Source organism: Manacus vitellinus, unplaced genomic scaffold (assembly GCF_001715985.3).
Source record: "Manacus vitellinus isolate BGI_N305 unplaced genomic scaffold, ASM171598v3 scaffold_3_pilon, whole genome shotgun sequence".
NCBI classification, from domain to species: domain Eukaryota; kingdom Metazoa; phylum Chordata; class Aves; order Passeriformes; family Pipridae; genus Manacus; species Manacus vitellinus.
In genome coordinates this window covers 29,760,584-29,777,575 of record NW_021940535.1, presented here as the reverse complement: position 1 = coordinate 29,777,575, position 16,992 = coordinate 29,760,584, and the positions used below count along the sequence as shown (strand labels likewise).

The 16,992-nt window shown below is 36.7% G+C and overlaps 1 protein-coding gene across 1 annotated transcript in view; it reads left to right on the top strand.

The window, feature by feature from the left end:
• NXPH1 (neurexophilin 1) overlaps positions 1-16,992 on the top strand; it is a 137,453-nt gene that overhangs the window by 47,127 nt on the left and 73,334 nt on the right. The window lies entirely within an intron of this gene.

Genomic DNA, 16,992 nt, shown 5'->3' with positions numbered 1-16,992 from the left:
AGACAGTCCAATTGGAGAGAGCTGAAATGCCAGATGTGACATTGATATAATTAAACCTTCTCTGTTAAGTGACCGTGGAGTTGGAAGCCCAGTATTGGAGGCTACTTTGAACAGCTCACTATAAATCTCCACAGTGATCAGTGAAGAACAATAGTATAACACAGAAAATATATAAAGATATAGTACCATCACTTTATTAGCTCTATACTCAGATGAAGCCATATACATATAAATGAGAAAAGGCCAACAGGTACACTGCAAAACCAGAGAGAATCATGAAGTAATTTTGATGTGAGGAGAGAGATGAAGTAATGAATTTTATAAAAGAAGAAAGACACAATGAAGGTATACAAGATAGTGAATATTAATAAGAAGCTAAATCCAAAGCTTCTATTTACTTTCTAAAGATTTCATCAAAAAGGGACTTTGTTTTGAAATTGAAAGCCTCTGCAATTAAAATTGATGAAAGGAAATACATTTAAAGATAATTAATCTGTGGTATTTATGCAGACAATGCAAACATTCTCAGGATATTAAATAGGAAACAAAAAAACAATAAAATAATCAGAGACTTAAGCCCTCAGATCTCAGCACGTTTGCCAACCTGGGGAAGAAAATCTCTGTGAGCAGGTTATTTTAAAAATTGCTATTTATGAATTTTGTTTTTCACTTTCTCTCATGCACTAGATACTGTCTAGGTTACTGGAGCATCTGTGTGTCATTGGTTTTAGAAAAGAGGTGAAAAGTCAGATGTAAAACTACTCCCTGCAAAAGTTGCAGTAAGTACTTTGATTTGCCAGATGCTTTCTGAAATCTCAGATTCCAAATATTACAAAGAGAATATTTTAAAAACCCTTCTAAAATAATATGGGAGAGTTAGCACATACTTTTGTAGCATTTTATTTATTTTAAAAAAGGAAATAATTTACTTTCCTAAAGTAAGGGACAGTAACAATAGGTATTATTTGGTTCACATCTATTTTTATCATTTGTATGTGTGAGTGAGGGATGGAATGAAAACAGAAAATCCTATATGTATTTTGTGATTTTTTTGGGAAATAAACCCACATGATAAAGAAAGGAAGTGATGGTCCTGAACCATCTTCCCTGAATCTGAGCATTGTGTGAAGTTTTGAGGTTATGGCTCCTGTTAAGTTTGGCTTGCTGGCCTGATGTGGTTTAAGCATACCAATAAGAGGCAAGAAGGTGATGTGACTAATATCTTATCTGTCTGTCCTTGAATTCCCCATGCTTGTGACCTTGTCTGCATTCATATAGACTGGCTGGGAAAGTGTGTGATTACAGCAGAAGTCCATAAGGAAGTCGGCTCATTTCAAGCACAACACCAGGATACTCTAACTACTCTGCTTTTGTGCCCCATGATGAATTCCCTGGTAATGTCTTTTCAGATTATCTGCTGGCTATCGCTTATTTCCATATCTCTAAAGGACATTTAGGGTTAAGACTGCATTTTTAATGATTTTTTAAAAAAAAAGTGGTAATTTTCCACATCCAAAACCAGATTGCCTTTTTCATAGATAGAAATATATATCTTAACAATTGTTCTTTCAGATTTTGTTCACACCCTGAAAACTTATTTCAGAGATCACACATAATTCACTTTACAATCACATCAGTGTAGATCTTTATTTGGCTCTTTGAGGATACTCAGAGGACTAGGAAGGTAGAGGAGTCCGTGCACATCTCAGGTATTGTGGAGTGGGAAGCACTGGGGTGTACTACCTGGGTGTGAACTATCTGGAGGTGTGGAATCTTAGTTCTTCCTCAGAGAAAATCAGTTTACAAAATGTAACTGACAGGAGATGTGTGTGGGGATGGAGGAGAGGGGAGAAAGTAATTTGCAAGCTCTGAGAACTGTCATCCAGGAGATGGAAGAGGGATTAGAAACAGAGTTGTGAGTCTTAGGCAACACTGTAATGGAAATACAGTAGCTAAGATTTTTCCATCAACTGGCAATGAGAGGAAGTTCTCAGTTAGTCCTTAGCAGAGTATTTTCTTTATGAATACCTTTTTTTCAGTGCATTCTCGGTATGCTTTCATACCCATAGTTACATGTCCCTGCTCTAAGTAGCTAATGATTTACTTTCACACAGGGTACTCTAAGAGGGACAACAAAAGAGTGGAATGGGGAAGGTCAGAGCACTACGACTAGGGACATTGTATTCAGAGATGGCATGGACACAGCATGGAGGAAGACTTTTTCGCATTTACATCTGTTTTATGACTTCTTTGCACTGCTAAGTTAGCATAAAGAGGCCTCATGTAAGTGAGTCAAACCTACATGGGTAAGTGATTGAATGGATTTTAGTGGACACACATTTTGTAACAATCATGGTAGAGTAGTTTAAAACAGTGGCTGAAATCTGTCATGATATTGTCATTGGCAGCCTGGTTTAATATTGGCATAGGAAGCTGGTTGTCAAAAGAATTTCCTCTGGACATGTTTGAACCTACCACAACCGTCAATTCACAACCAAACATCCTCCAGGATGGCTGATGGCTGCTCCAAAACCATTAGCCTCATGAGGCTTCTGTTACCTTGGATGTTTTGTGGGAAAAAGAAGCAGGAGTCTGCTGAGTGTGGAAATGGGATATATTTCTGTATTTTCAAAACATCTGTTGACTTTATATATGCGGAGTAATTTCATTTCAAAATTGTCATATTTTTCAACATAGGACATCTGTGCTGGTAGACAGTTCTGTGAAGAGCAAACAAAGATGTAATTAAATGTACAATAAATATGCTCAGACATATAATACTTTTCAGTAGAGAAGCAAACATGCAGTGTAACTCTTTTTTCATCTATTCTCTTTTTTTCAGGGAATGCTTTTTCTCCATTCGATAGTCTAGCAAGAGACCCCTATATAGGTTATATGCCCCAAGCAATTCTGGGACTATGAAAGCTTTCAAACCATGTAAACAAGTTTCTTATCCAGGCCCTAGCTTCTAAATTCCCTTGGTACTTGATCTTTGCAGAGCAACTTCAATTCATAACGTCAAGGCTCCCCACACACAGAGTGAAGCAGGTTTGGTACTTCACCTGGGAGTCACAAAAACTCATATGCTGAAGTTACTCAGTAGGTTAGCATCAAAAAAGAGAGGTATTGCAAGCTACACTCCTCTATCAAACCAGGAATCAGAGCTTGGAATTGCTGTGTGCACTTGAGTATCTTTGTGATGCAAGATGTTAACCTCTCATTTGCAATGGGTAACTTGAATTTTAACTAGATTGTATTTTGAGTTTGAAGGACATCTGCTCATGCTCCATCAAAGGCCCATGTTTCAGCTGTCACATAGTGTCTCAGGGAAGACACATGACAAGTGAGAGTGAGTATAGACTTATAAGAGACCTAGGCAAAACTGAGATTTCTTTTGCATCAACACTAGAGTTCTAGCTCTGCCCCACTATTATGCAAGAAGGAGGGGAACAGTGAATTAGGGAGAAGGTTCAGAGTATGAGGGAAATTGCTCTACAGAGAGAATGTAGAGCTACAGAGAACTTGGTTTATTGGTCTTGCTGTCACAAGCAATTACTAAGGTGGTGCAGACTCTTCTACCAACAAAGAATATTGCCTGGTGCATTCCAACTTGTCCTTCTGTGGCGGTAGCTTGGGTTTCCAGGGCTCTGCTGTTGAAAAAGTAAATAGAAGTAATGGCTGGTTTTATATCATAGGCACTGTCCACTTCTAATGGACGTTTCAGTGAATTTCATCACAGTCTTTATTTGGACTCCTACAGTAATTTTGAAAATTGGTATCTTTATGTATTGAGAGATAGGGTTCACTAGGTCACTTGCCTTGTGCCTTTTAAATCCTCTTTTCTCCTTCTTTCCCTTCCCTCAGATTTTCACTAAATCTGAGAGATGACACCTCAGTCTCTAAGGTAATTAAAGCTGCTTTCAGATCTTAATGTTGGAGCCCTGATCCAAATGAACACTAAATACAAAACTCATACCTACAATTGAGGCCAAAGGAAAAGGCATTAATTTGCCTATTTTACCTGAAAGACTCTGTCTGTTAGATCCTTCAAAACAGGGTCTTCATATATTCATTTACCATCCATGAAACTTATTGAGACCATGGAAATCTAGGGTTCAGAACTTTTCTTACTGTCCTTTCTCAAACATACCTCCTTCCCCTCCTTTTAAAGTTCCTTTCTACCATGATAGGACAGCCAAAAAAGTAGGCAGATGTTTAGACTCATGCTGGTTATTTCCTTTTGTAGACCTGAAATATTAGCAGAATATTACCAGAAGTAAAGAAAACAGAAGTGCTCAACTTGTGTCTTGGTCTACAGTCCATGGGCATGAAGGGTTCTTTTCCTCTATGAAACAGCTTTTGTTTTCTTTGTTTTCTGCTTTGGTTTTGTAGGTTTTTTTTTTTTTTTTTTTTTTAATCTGTTGTCACTATATTATTTCTTTCTTGTAAATACAATTGCCCTCTGGAAGTAGTGGGAAACGGCTGAAAAATTTAACAGGATCTTAGAGAGTGTTTTACAACTTCTTAAGAGAAGGAAGCATGGTGATTTAGATGCGGTATGAATAGCTGAGATAAGTGGTGTTTCTCAACTGAAGTACCTGCACAGCTACAAGTGTTTTGTTAACTTGTGTTATAAAGAAACCTTGCCACTAGTAGTCAGAGAAAGTTTGTCAAAAGTTATATTTACCTTGGCTAGAGAGTATAAATGTCAGAGTGTACTTTAAGTTTGCTGTTGCCACTGCATAAAAACGTTTACGTTCAAGATCTGTTCTATTATCTGCAGTTAGGCTCATCCTTGAAAATATATGGTTGTGTAGCTCTGTGGCATTCTGTATATCAGGTTTAATGATGCCCTTGATATAGCATTTGTTCCAATTTGCTTAGGTATCAAATCAGTTTGGAACCTTATGTTCCAGATTTGACATAAATATATCTGCAGATATTATAGAAATGATCCTGAACTTACAGTTCCCAGGAGTTGTTTGTGATGCAGCCTATTCCAGAAACAAAATCTGGCTATGAAGCATGATTTATTTGGTATAGCAAAGACTTCCATGCATCTTTCATTGTATTAAGCTATTCATTGATAATGTGAAACGTATTATTGATTGCTACAAGGTACTCTGGTAGGTACTGCGCAAGGATTTAGGTTTATGGATTTATTATATTATCATGCAGCACATTTATTCTTGGCATAATATCTACTAATCATATATTATTTAGAAGACAAACATTTGTTTATGAGTGTGAAACAAGATACTGCTTTAGAAAAATGCATATAAATCTTTACAGGAATGATATTAGCTATTGGTATAAAAAGGATTTCTTTTCATGCATTCTGGAGAAATGATGTTTATCAAGGATTACTAAAGTTGAAAAATCAACCCTTCAGACTGGTAGGAAATACCAGATGGTGTATATGTTTCCAAAGAAGCATATACAATCTTTGTAATACATTTCAATAAACTGTGGTAGAATATGCTGATACATTGTGGGTAGTCTTCAGTTTGGAGTTTCTTTATTGAGATGGCAAAATGAGATGTTCAAAGAAAAATGGTAAGTCAAATTTTAAAACTCACCACATACAAAAATATCCTGGAGTGACCTTCAGAGTCATCTCAGTGGTTACAAAAGCTGTCCGTGGGTCTAGAGACCATGTCAAAATTAATCATATTCAATTTAAAAGTTTGAATGCCAACCATTTTTTTTTTTACACTTTTTCTTCATTTTCAGATTGAGAAAAAATGAACTGTTCAGTATAGGAAGAGGAAACTTGTTTTCTTAGCTCTACTGGAAATCTACTGGAAGGAACAAGCTAGTTTTGTAGACTGCTCTTGAGGAACCAAATTTGTCAGCAGTCTAATCCAAAACTGTATTACACAAAGACTCAGAAAAAACACTATCTTTACCTGTGTGTTTCTTCACCTGTCATGACACACTGAGACTTACTAATTCGTTTTTCAGTAACAGATGAATCAAATTTGATCAGAATAAGAGAACAGATTTCTAAAACATAAACAATATTAATGAGAAAATATTTTCAGATATATAAATAACTTCAAAAAAGAATGGAGTCCAGAATACCTTCTGCACATAAGAATAGGTGTATCTGCCTATCTTTGGTGCCCACCAGAATAATTAAGCAAATTAACTTCAAGCGCTGGAGATCTTATAATATGCTCTCTGGAAATAGTGATTTATGGGTAAAGTAGTAAACAAATTTCATATATACATCAAGGTGCTTTCCTGTTATGACATTTCATGGTAGGCTGGAAACTGACTGTTGCAATGATAAGCTCCCACAGCACCCTCATGCAAATATATATACCCTTCATGTAACTAAAATAGTAAAACTTGCTGTCTAGTACTTTAAGGATTTAGCATTAAGCATTTTTTGAAGTTTCAGCATATTATTAGTGGAAACTATTTTTGACTTCACAAGTTGTTCTTTAAAGCTTGTTAAAATGAAATCCTCTTTCCCTTCATGTCTAAAAATAAGCATAGGTAAACTCTGATTTTCTGAGTGTTGTGATGGATGAGTGAAATCCTCATAAAACCAGGGTTAGTTATAAGAAATCTCAGACTTCACACAATTTTTGGTACTAGGATTGCTATGAATTTTGAATGCTAAAGACATCCAGGGCTTAGCTGCATTTCCTTCCTTTACATGAATAGTAGTGTTTATTCTTTATAAGGTGAAATTATTGTGCTTTGTCCAGTGAGGTTTGCTCTGACAATAACTATTATAAAGAAGACCCAGGCATTTCCATCCACTCAGGGGGCATGCAGTGCCTGAATAACAGGAAAAAGTATGTGGCTTTGCTGCATGTAGTGGTTAGGGAGTAGCCAACAGAAATCTCATGCAGAGATGGAAGTGAGGGTCGTGTGTACTTAGAGCAGTGCTCTTAAGGTCTCTGTTCATCATTGCAGAGGGAATGAGGGCTTTAGGGACTGGGAGAAAATGTGGCAAATAAAGATCTACCAGTTAACCTCTTGACAGGGAGTGAGTATATGGGGAGCAGCTGCTATGCAGGGCTTAATCATAAGCCTCCAAAAGAGTGTAGTAGGCATGTTGAAAGCAGGCCGAAATTTTTGGAAGAATTCACAATCTAACAGGGGTGGATAGAAATGATTGTGAGAAGAACAACATCAAATGTGTTTGCTTGGCTTCTTCAATGGGTTACTGAATCTATAGGTAAAGATGTGGCCATACATGCTGTTTACTGCATTTCTGATAAGCTTTTGCTGGCGTATCAGAAATGAACCAAACTGTAATATCACAGTGTAAAGCTTGCATACTTGAGTTGAAATGAAACATCTTTCTTCAGCAAAATAGGGATGAGAAGGTATAATAGGCAAGACATTTTGGCAAATCTGATTCAGGCTGTGGTAGAATCTACATTATTATAAACATCATAAAGTTTGCATAAATAAACATGCCGAGAAAAATCAGATTTTAAAGCATGTTTAATTATCTGGATAATCGGTTTGGCAGAACAACTATGTGCAGGGTGCCAGTTATTACTGGAGTATATATATCTGTATATATTGGTAATCCAGAAAAATCTGGAGTGAATACATTTTGGTGCATGCCACCCTATTTAATCAATGTCTGTGATTAGGCATCAAATATTGGCTCGTAGGGTAAAATTGTGATCTTAATGAAATTAGTGGTGCCAGGATTTAGCCTCAGACACAAAACCACCTACCTGTACTGGTAAACTACAACTCAGAAAGAATGTTTAAAACTTTTCTAAGTTTCTAAACAACTACCCTATGGGCAAAAACTCTCCTTGATCACTCAGAAGGAAGGTTAACTTGTGCCCAGAGTGCAGATTTCTAGGAAGTGAAGGTTTCTGGTGTTTGAGAAAAAGCAACAGAAATTATACATAACTGAAAGGTAACAAAAAAGAGGTCAAAAATAATTAGTGCATGACATGGAACTTTTGTAAAAAGAAGACAAAAGGAGCTTAAACAATGCTAGGGAGGAAGAAATCAATTGATAAAGAATGTTTTGAGGTCACATATGAAAATAATATGTTAGGGAATAAAAACTAGTCTGGAATACCAGCCATGTACTGCTTTGAAATGTTCTCAATGTTGATACCGTTTTTCAGTACAAATCAAAGAATTAAATGAAAATGTGTTTCACACAGAGAAGACTTAGAGATTTCTTGAACATTCAGCATTTTCTGTTTAAGCAAAGAAACTGGGAAAAAAAGAAGACTGGGTTAGACACCATTTGGAAAACTTTCTCCCTTTATTACATTTCAAGGAATTCAGCTATTGCTGCTTGAGAAATTCTGAAAGTTTTAGGAATCCCGTAAAGTACATTTTGGTATCACTTCTCAAATTATACTTTTGGGAATTGATCAATGAAGAGAAATTTTAAGCTTCTGGCTCAGTAGTGACACCTTTTATGCTGCTGTAGAATATAGTGCCAGAAAAAAAGGAGTGGATTTCCTAGCCTTGTTTTTGACACACCCACCTGTTGTTGGCGCCAGCTATTTGTGTTATCTAGGACTCCTTGAAGTCCTGGAGAAGGAATACATGTCTCATCAGAGAATCTAAAGCTGCTGGTGTATTAAGCAGTCAGAAAAAAACAAAGATCCCCAGAGAAAACTGACAATTAACATTTATTTATACCCATGTATTTTTTTTATCTGTGTGTGTTTAGCATCTATGCAGAGATGATGAATAAAAATTTTCACAGTGTAATATTTTTGAGTTTTGGAGCGTCTCTGTGCAGCAGAAAGAATATCTGTTCTTTATGGTCAAGATACATCAAGAACCCTGGAGGTATCACTATATCTACTGTTCATATTAGGAGAACAGAATACTAAAATGATGTATGAAATGCTGAGATACTTGGAAATAAATTAAACTAAGTTCCCAGAACCAATAACCTGTGTGGTAATGCAAAAAGTAAAAGAAATCCGTTTCAGTAAATATTGATACTATCAAGATTGCTTGTAAAGTGCTTTTTATAAATATAATGCAAAGTAATAAGACATATCAACAGCTCTTTCAGAGTTTCCTTCCTACTAAGGAATAAGCACAAGCAGAATAGAAAAATTCCTTTGCAGATACTTGATTTGGTGTACATAGACAGTGCAGATAATTCCCTAAATGGCTGAGCAAGATACTGTGCAGGAAGGAGGAGGAGCAGTAAAATATCTCTTTGATGTTCATGACTTAATCCAGAATTGGCTTTGATTTGGTGCTTGAAGTGGCAAGACTAAGCCTATGACTTGCAGAATTATAAAATCTATACTATTACAGGACTGCAATAGAAACAAGAAGTCAAACAGGTTGTTCTCCTCTCTGCTGGAAATCAAAATAGTTTAATTTACATTTTGTGCTTCTTTTTATTCAAACTTGTGAACGTCACAGGAAACTGGGCTCTAGAAGTGAATTTGTCATTGGACAAATTTTGGATTTATTTCCAGATCAGGTACTTAAAAGTAAGTGTCTGCATGTCAGCTGGAAGTTTAAATTCACAGTGAAATCAGCAGGGCTTGATTCAGTTTCTTAAACATCATTATCTAGTGCCATTTGAAACTCAGACTTTCCTGCTGCAAGCTGTTGGTCCAGAAAAGCCTGGATTTCCTATGTCTTATGTCACATTTAGCACATTTGTGCACCTTAATAGCCAAAGGGACCAATTTTAGGCAACTGAATTGAGTCTGCAGTAAGCGCAGTTACTGGACCCTAAAGATACATTGAACCAATCAGTCAGAAGATACCTGGGCTCCATTGCCTATTTTTACTTGCTTTCCATTGACTACAATAGGACCTGGAATACTTAGTTTATATGCAGACACCTAAAAACACGCCTTTTAATTCCATGCTGAATTCTACTCTGTGTGACTGGATCAGTGCATAGGGACTCAGTTCAGGTGCCCACACCAAGATGCCTACTGCCACTGGAGACACTGCAGGAATCTGTGATAACAGTGTGGGTTTGGCAGAGATGGCACAGGACCTACATTGCACCCACACCCTTCTGGAGTGGCAGCTGAATGCAAGGTAGGCAATCCTAGGCTGTCCCAAAGGCAGCAAATACCTGTTTCTAGGCAAATAAATATTGTTTTATCTGTGAAGATCAGAACGAGAGGTTAGCAAGTACCTTAAAAATATTCTGTGTTGGGGAGCCATAGGATTCCTCACTCTTTCACCTGTTCCAGAGCAGAGCCAGGTTATTAGGATGTTCCAATGCTGCTTTTACAAAGAATCAGTTTTGTTGAAGGATTTAACTGACTTTCTGATCTATTTTTAAAGGAAGAAAATGAATGAGTGTACTTTATAAAAAAATAAGAGTACTTTATAAAGACACAGCATTTAAGTTCATACAGCAAATGACTCTGAAGGCAATCACTGTAACAGGATTTAGCTCCAGCTGAGGTCTGTAGCCAGAACAGTACAGGTTCAGTCAGTACCAGCCTCATAGCTGTGTTTGGATCAGTAGCACTCATGTGCTGCAAGGGATTCAGAATCACAGTTTTTCAAAAGGTGGGATCACTGAGAAAACGGTTGTTTTTATGGAATTTTCTGTTATCGTGTGCTTAAATCATTGCAAAAGCATGATTTTACTTTAATGAGATCCCAAACAGAAGCAATTCTTAGGACTCTAGAGTGGCTTCAGATGTAGATATTCAAAACTAGTTACCCTGAAAGGCACAGGGATCTGGACACATTTAAAATTCTGGAGCTGGCCAACTCCTAATGTCATTTTATATGCAATTAGTATTCATTAAGTGTATTTTTAACAATTAAGGATAATGATGATTTTTTTAAAATGGATGTTGCTGATACTGAGGCTGTAGCTCATGATTATGACATCATTATATTAAAAAGTCAAACTTTGCTCTGTGTGTGATATAGACAAGTTTCAAAATGTGTCATCATCAGTTCCTTAAACTGTGGTCTCGATTATTTTGTACATGTATTAAAATTTGCTGCCTTGCCCCAGATCATCAAAGCTCCAAGACATATGCTGAAATAAGCATTAATACCATCTTATCTAGAATAATAAAAAAAAAAAATCAGAATTGGATAGTTTTAACCCTGCATGTAATAAAACCCAAAGTGTTACATTTGCAATGATGTTTCTACCGATGCCAAGATACAGTATTTTAATGTTATCAAGCTTAAGGAATGTGCAAAGTACATCCTCTTATCTTTCATTGCTAGAAGAAATGACACTGCCCTGAGATTTCAGAAGGTGATTGCAGGAGATCAAGTATGCAAAGACAGGCCAAGTTGAAAAGTCTTCAGAGGTCCCTGCTCTCAGTATGCAACTTTCAGATAAAATTGAGAGAAATTAAATCCAGTGCTTTCTGTGGAAATAAATCCAAATTTCATCTGATGGCAAGTTTCCTTTATTGAGTGGCTTTAGCAGCTTTCAGACCTTGGTTCAAGGAGAACTGAAATAATCTGTAAATTATGCTGTAGCTATTATGGCTATTTATTCATATGGTAAAAAGGCAACATTATTCTGTCAGTAGATCTCAGCATCCTAAAAGTCACATAGAAGACCTTGAAAAAGGGAATATATTTTCAGGAACATTATTTCTCACTCTCCACAATAATCAATAGGTTAATTAATAGCCTATTTCAAAAAGTACAAAGATCCTATAATATTGATTGTTTTTGTAATTAAAACAAAGGAAATTCTAAATATCAAAAATTTTAGTGCAAATGACTTCATTAACATGCTGCAGAGAACACACGCCTACATTGTTGATACCATTTTTCTTGTTTAATCCATGGCAGCTATGCAAACTGGCAGCACTTAAAGTGATTATGTCAAGATCTCACACAAGTTAGCTCACAGCCAAGGGCTGACATGTAGAGTCAATATGCCAGGGCTAATTATGTTGATGTCAAAAGTTACCTTTCTTTATGCATGTTAAATGTTTCACATAGATTAAAACATGTTTGTATACTGTGAATTTTACCTGAAAGATTGCACCAAAAGGTCAGCAATCTTTGATGCAATTTAATTACAATATTGTTGATTATGTGTGCCTTGTAATCTGCTATGATCAAAGTCAAGTGTGGGATTTGGAAAAAAAGTATTATGACTTTTAATTATCATTTCTGCTGGATGATTATGCCTGGGAGGACTAGTACAGTCTGCATGTTAACCTTTGAAGGGAATGCTTCAACTACGTCCATTGTATCTTGGTTCTAGTAGTTCACAAAGTGAACTATTTTGTCCTTTTCCCTTCTCCCTTCCCCTCTTCTCTTAGGAAGCTATTTAGGGTTTCTGGGGTTATAGGTATATAATATTCTCACAATATATATCTGTTTTATATGTAAAATATATATATATTTTTGCTATAGCTTTGGCTGCTTGGTTCATTTTTTTTTTCTTCCCTCTCTGGGCAGCAGGCCTTTGTTGTCAAGTTTCGGAGACTTGGCGGGAAGCCAGCCCTAAACTTGCACAATTATCATACTTTTTTCTGTGAGATTTTGTGTGGTCCATGGCATGCACATATAAAGAGGAGTAGAGCTCCCAGAGATACTCTTCCAGACTCCAGGTTCAGTCTTTTAACATTTGGTTATAGCAAAGGAATGTCAAGGGCTTTCAGCTCTCCATTCTGATATCATAGTGTTCCCTTACTACTAATGAAAGGCATATTGATTTTTTTGCCGTTTTTAAAATCCTCTTTTATCTTCTGTTCAAATTTTAAAATGTGCACAATTACTTGGTACTACAGGTGTATGGTTTAACTTTTAGGAAAAGCATGGACACAAGTGCACCAAAGGATTAACTCCTGCCTCCATTTATCTGGTTTGCTTCAACCTTCCTCCAAACTGAACAACTTTTTGGCTTATCTGCCCAGAGGGACCATCTCTGGGCAAAATAATTAATAACTTTTCCCTCCTCCTCTATTACCAGTATGTTTGCTAGTTTATGCAAATTATAATAATAAGGAGAATTTGTACGAAAACACATCACGTCCCAAAAGTAACCTTCAATTTTTCTTGATTATATTTTCATTGTGAGGTGGAAATGCAGTTTCTGTAGATTTATATAGTGCAAAACTACTCATTTGTCCCCTTTCTCTTGCTGTCTGCTCCTAGTGAAGTCAAAGTACTAATTTCTTCCAGGAAAACCTCTATCAGAGGTTGAAAACGTGCATGTCGCCCATGTCTTGTGCTTGTATTTTTTGTATACATGGTGGAATGAGATGCATATAACTGTCAATTGTCATCATACATTGAGTGTATGCAAGATAACTGATATTCTGGAAATATAAATGGCTCTTTATCCAGTGTAAGATTATCAAACCAGATTAATGAACTATTTTTTTTCTTTCCATGACTGAGAAATCAACTTTTTATCCTCTTTTGATGGATAAATATGTTGTGGCACAGTTGAATTCTTTAATCCCTCTTTGCATTTCTCTCCCTCCAAGTATATTTCTTCAGTAATGACAGTTCACAGAAAAACTCTCCAGAGGGCTGTAAGATCTTGGCTTCTGTATTTCTTTTTGGAAGCAAGTATTCTGAAGAGCTCTCCTTGTTGCCTAATGAACCAAAACCCCAAACCTTGTATTTCATTATGGTTATGATTCCTTAACCCACTAGAGTCTCTCATCAAAATGTGGTCTCATTAAGTGAAAGAGACACTGTGCACCACTCCATTAAAATTTGCTAAGCTAATTTGTTGTCTGACGTGAGATGAAATGAAATATAATTATTTCAGATGTGTTCCTAGTGGACTGTAGCATCCATCATAAGCTGGAAAAATATGTAAGATGTTTTGGTATCCTTAGTTCTGGAGGCCCAAATCTGAATGTGTATGTAAAGTAATGAATCCAGAGAGGCATGGTCTTCTTTTGTGTGAGGAAAATGGGAACTCTGTGTTATGGTTCAGATTCTGCCAGTGACTTCTGTTGCTTTAAAAATAATTCATTGCAGCTTACATTATGCCCATTGTTTGCACATGTATCCAGGAGGTGAGGGAGCAGGGAACCTTTCTTCAAATACATGCCCCTCTTTACAGACCCTGGGCAGGAGTGCACGCTCTACCTTCTTCCATGTGAAGGGACTGTTCTTTGCAGTGTCAACTGGGAGATGTACAGAATGATTCCTGTGCTTTTGCAAATAGAAAGATCAGGTGAGCTGCAACATGCTTTGAGATTGTAAACAATGTATTTGCCCCAAGGAAGCTGAGATAAAAGTTAAAGGTTGGGAAGGGGAAGAAAATATTTACTATACAGTGGTGTAGGAGCTTTGGGAATCTGTTATTGAGGGAAAATCCGACAAAGATCAGATTTATAAACAGAAATCAAGGCTTTGAGTATGCTAATTTCAAAGCAGAATGTCTGTAACTGGGGCATGTAAGCTTAACTAATAAGTGGATATTCAGCTTCCTATCTACATATAAGCTATCTGAACATATACCTGAACATGCAAATAAATCTTACTGTTCTAGACCCCTATTTCATGAAAAACAAGTATGGCTTTGCATTTCTGTAGACTTCAAATATTCCTTGAAATTTGATTTATTTGAACAGGATTCTGAAAAGAAATCTTGCAAATCTTTGTGAATTTCTAGATGCACTAATGATAATGATTGAAAGGGCACGATAAGATGAGATCTTTATACTCATCTCCGTTCCTTCCCCATCTGGGAAGGTGATACATGAGCATCCCCCACAATCGTTAACATTTTTGATTGAAGACTTCCATACTTGTGAATCAGTAAGTTGGTTCTATTGTCTATGTTGTGCATACTATCAGTATGATAGGGAAGATCACAAGACAGAATATGAGGGAAAAGTATGGAAAATTAGCATGGTGTGTGGTATTAAACCATTTCCTTTGGACTGTATCTTGTCAGAAGTCAGGAAAACACACTGGACCTCTCTCTCAAGAGTGTTCATGTTGAGTCAGGCATCATATGGGTCATTGAATACTTGAATAATTCTTGAACATTTCAGTCCATTTAATTCCTCAAATGCCACTTTAAACATTGTGTCCAAGATTGATATGGCTGCATACTGAGTTCTTTTGGGTTTTTTCTCACTCTGAGAATTAATTTGACTTTTCCTGTGACTGGGAACAGTAGTCTTGTTTGGTTTAAACTCAAAGATTTGCAGGAAAAAGAGGAAACTAGAGAAAGAGTAATGATTTGTAGAAAGCTACAGGAGGTCTGAGACCCAAATCCAAATGTAACATTGCTTACAATTACATAAATAGTGCTCCCATGCATTTATCCCAGCTGTAACCAATAACTAATAACAAATTATAGGGCCCAATGTGATTTATATACAGAGGTTTCTATACAAGACTTTGTGTGAATAAAAATGGCTATTATTTCTTTTTCTATCCAAAGAAAGGAAACAATCAAATTTTTGTAGAGAGTATAATTTTCTTCCATTTAGTTTTAAATGGCATTAGCACAGCAATCAGATTTTGAGGTGAAGGATAAATACTTCTGGACCTGCATCTGTAGCTGTACAAAACACTAGACAATAAATAGAACAACTCACTTGCCTTTGTATTCCAAAGGGCATTAACATTTTGCTGTATAGGCGGATAGTTTATCAAACTGTTTTGCCTCTAAGTGACCTACTCTGTTATTTTTAAACTATGTTAAGTAATTTCTGAATATTTAAAAAATAAATAAACATTCAGATTTTATCATTATTTTGAAGATATTTTGATATCACAACTAACTGATGATTGCTTCTGATGGTCCTGTACCTTCCACAGGTGAAATTTCAGACATTATTGTAAATGTGTAACAGTATGGAGAAAAGAGTCTAGCTCTGTCAGAAGAAAAGGATATGTAATAGCATTAATTCTTAAACTGCATTTACACAGTGAAACCAGTGTCCTGTAATTATAAAAGGCAGGAACAACGATGTGACAAAGACAACCCCATGCAGTCATCTCCAGTGATTAGAAAGAAAAAAGGGAACCAAATAAATAAGGGCAACAATCCAATTCTCAGCCATGGAGGAAACGTCTGCCTGTGTGTGGCTTGGCAGGGGAGGGGACAGCAAGGGCAGGTAAGGAGAGCACTGATGGGTGCCACAGGTACCTGGGAGGGGTGGACAGGTAACAAAGGGAGAGGATGGGAAGGTCCGGGTACAGAGGCTGGCTTCAGCGGCCTCACACTGCCCCACTGTAAGTTTCAGACTCTGAATGCAGCATTGTAGTCTTCTTTTGTCTCGATTTGTAGTCAGAAGAAAGATTTCCTTTTTAATCAGGGCATGCTGCAGAAGCCAAGAGGAGATTATGGCTTCTGGTTCATGATTTTTATTTTCCATTAAAAAAGGCTATCTTGTTACTTTCTCATTCTAGGTCAGAGCATGTATACAGCATCTCACATGTCAAGTGGCTATAATTATCCTTCTAAATTAGAGTGATTAGAAATACAGCAAGTAAGGTTAAATCTTTGGGCTGCTACTCAGGTTTTCCTGGTCTTTCATTGGATAGATTCTTCTGACTGCAGTGAGAACTTGCCTGATAAAAAAATAAAAAGAGCCTTTGGTTATAGCTTTAATTACAGAATTGAGCTACAGGAGAAATCAATGTCACATTCATTTAAATTTGCCATATTGTAGCATGCTATTGGCCTCACTAAACCAGTGCCCTGCCTTTGTTAGCAGTGCACATCTGAGATGATATTGCTGATTTTTTCACTGTTTCCTTACAGGTGGATTCCTACAGTTCCAAGTAACTGCAAGATGTGGCAGCAGCTGCTGCTGTTATGGATAAATTGTGCAGACACTTTGACTAGGACACACTGAGGTGCCTTTGAGGTAGTGAAATAAGAGGATTTAAAGGCAAAGCCCTAGATAGAATGATGTATGAAGTGCTCAGCCTGCCTGGTTGTGAATGGTTGTGTTAAATTGATAACTGTGCTATCATGTATTCACAGTTATGTCTTACTGAAGGCAACACTGCATGTTTTGAAAGGTTTGAATAAACATTGTATGGCTGCACCCCAGTCAAACAGACCTTAGG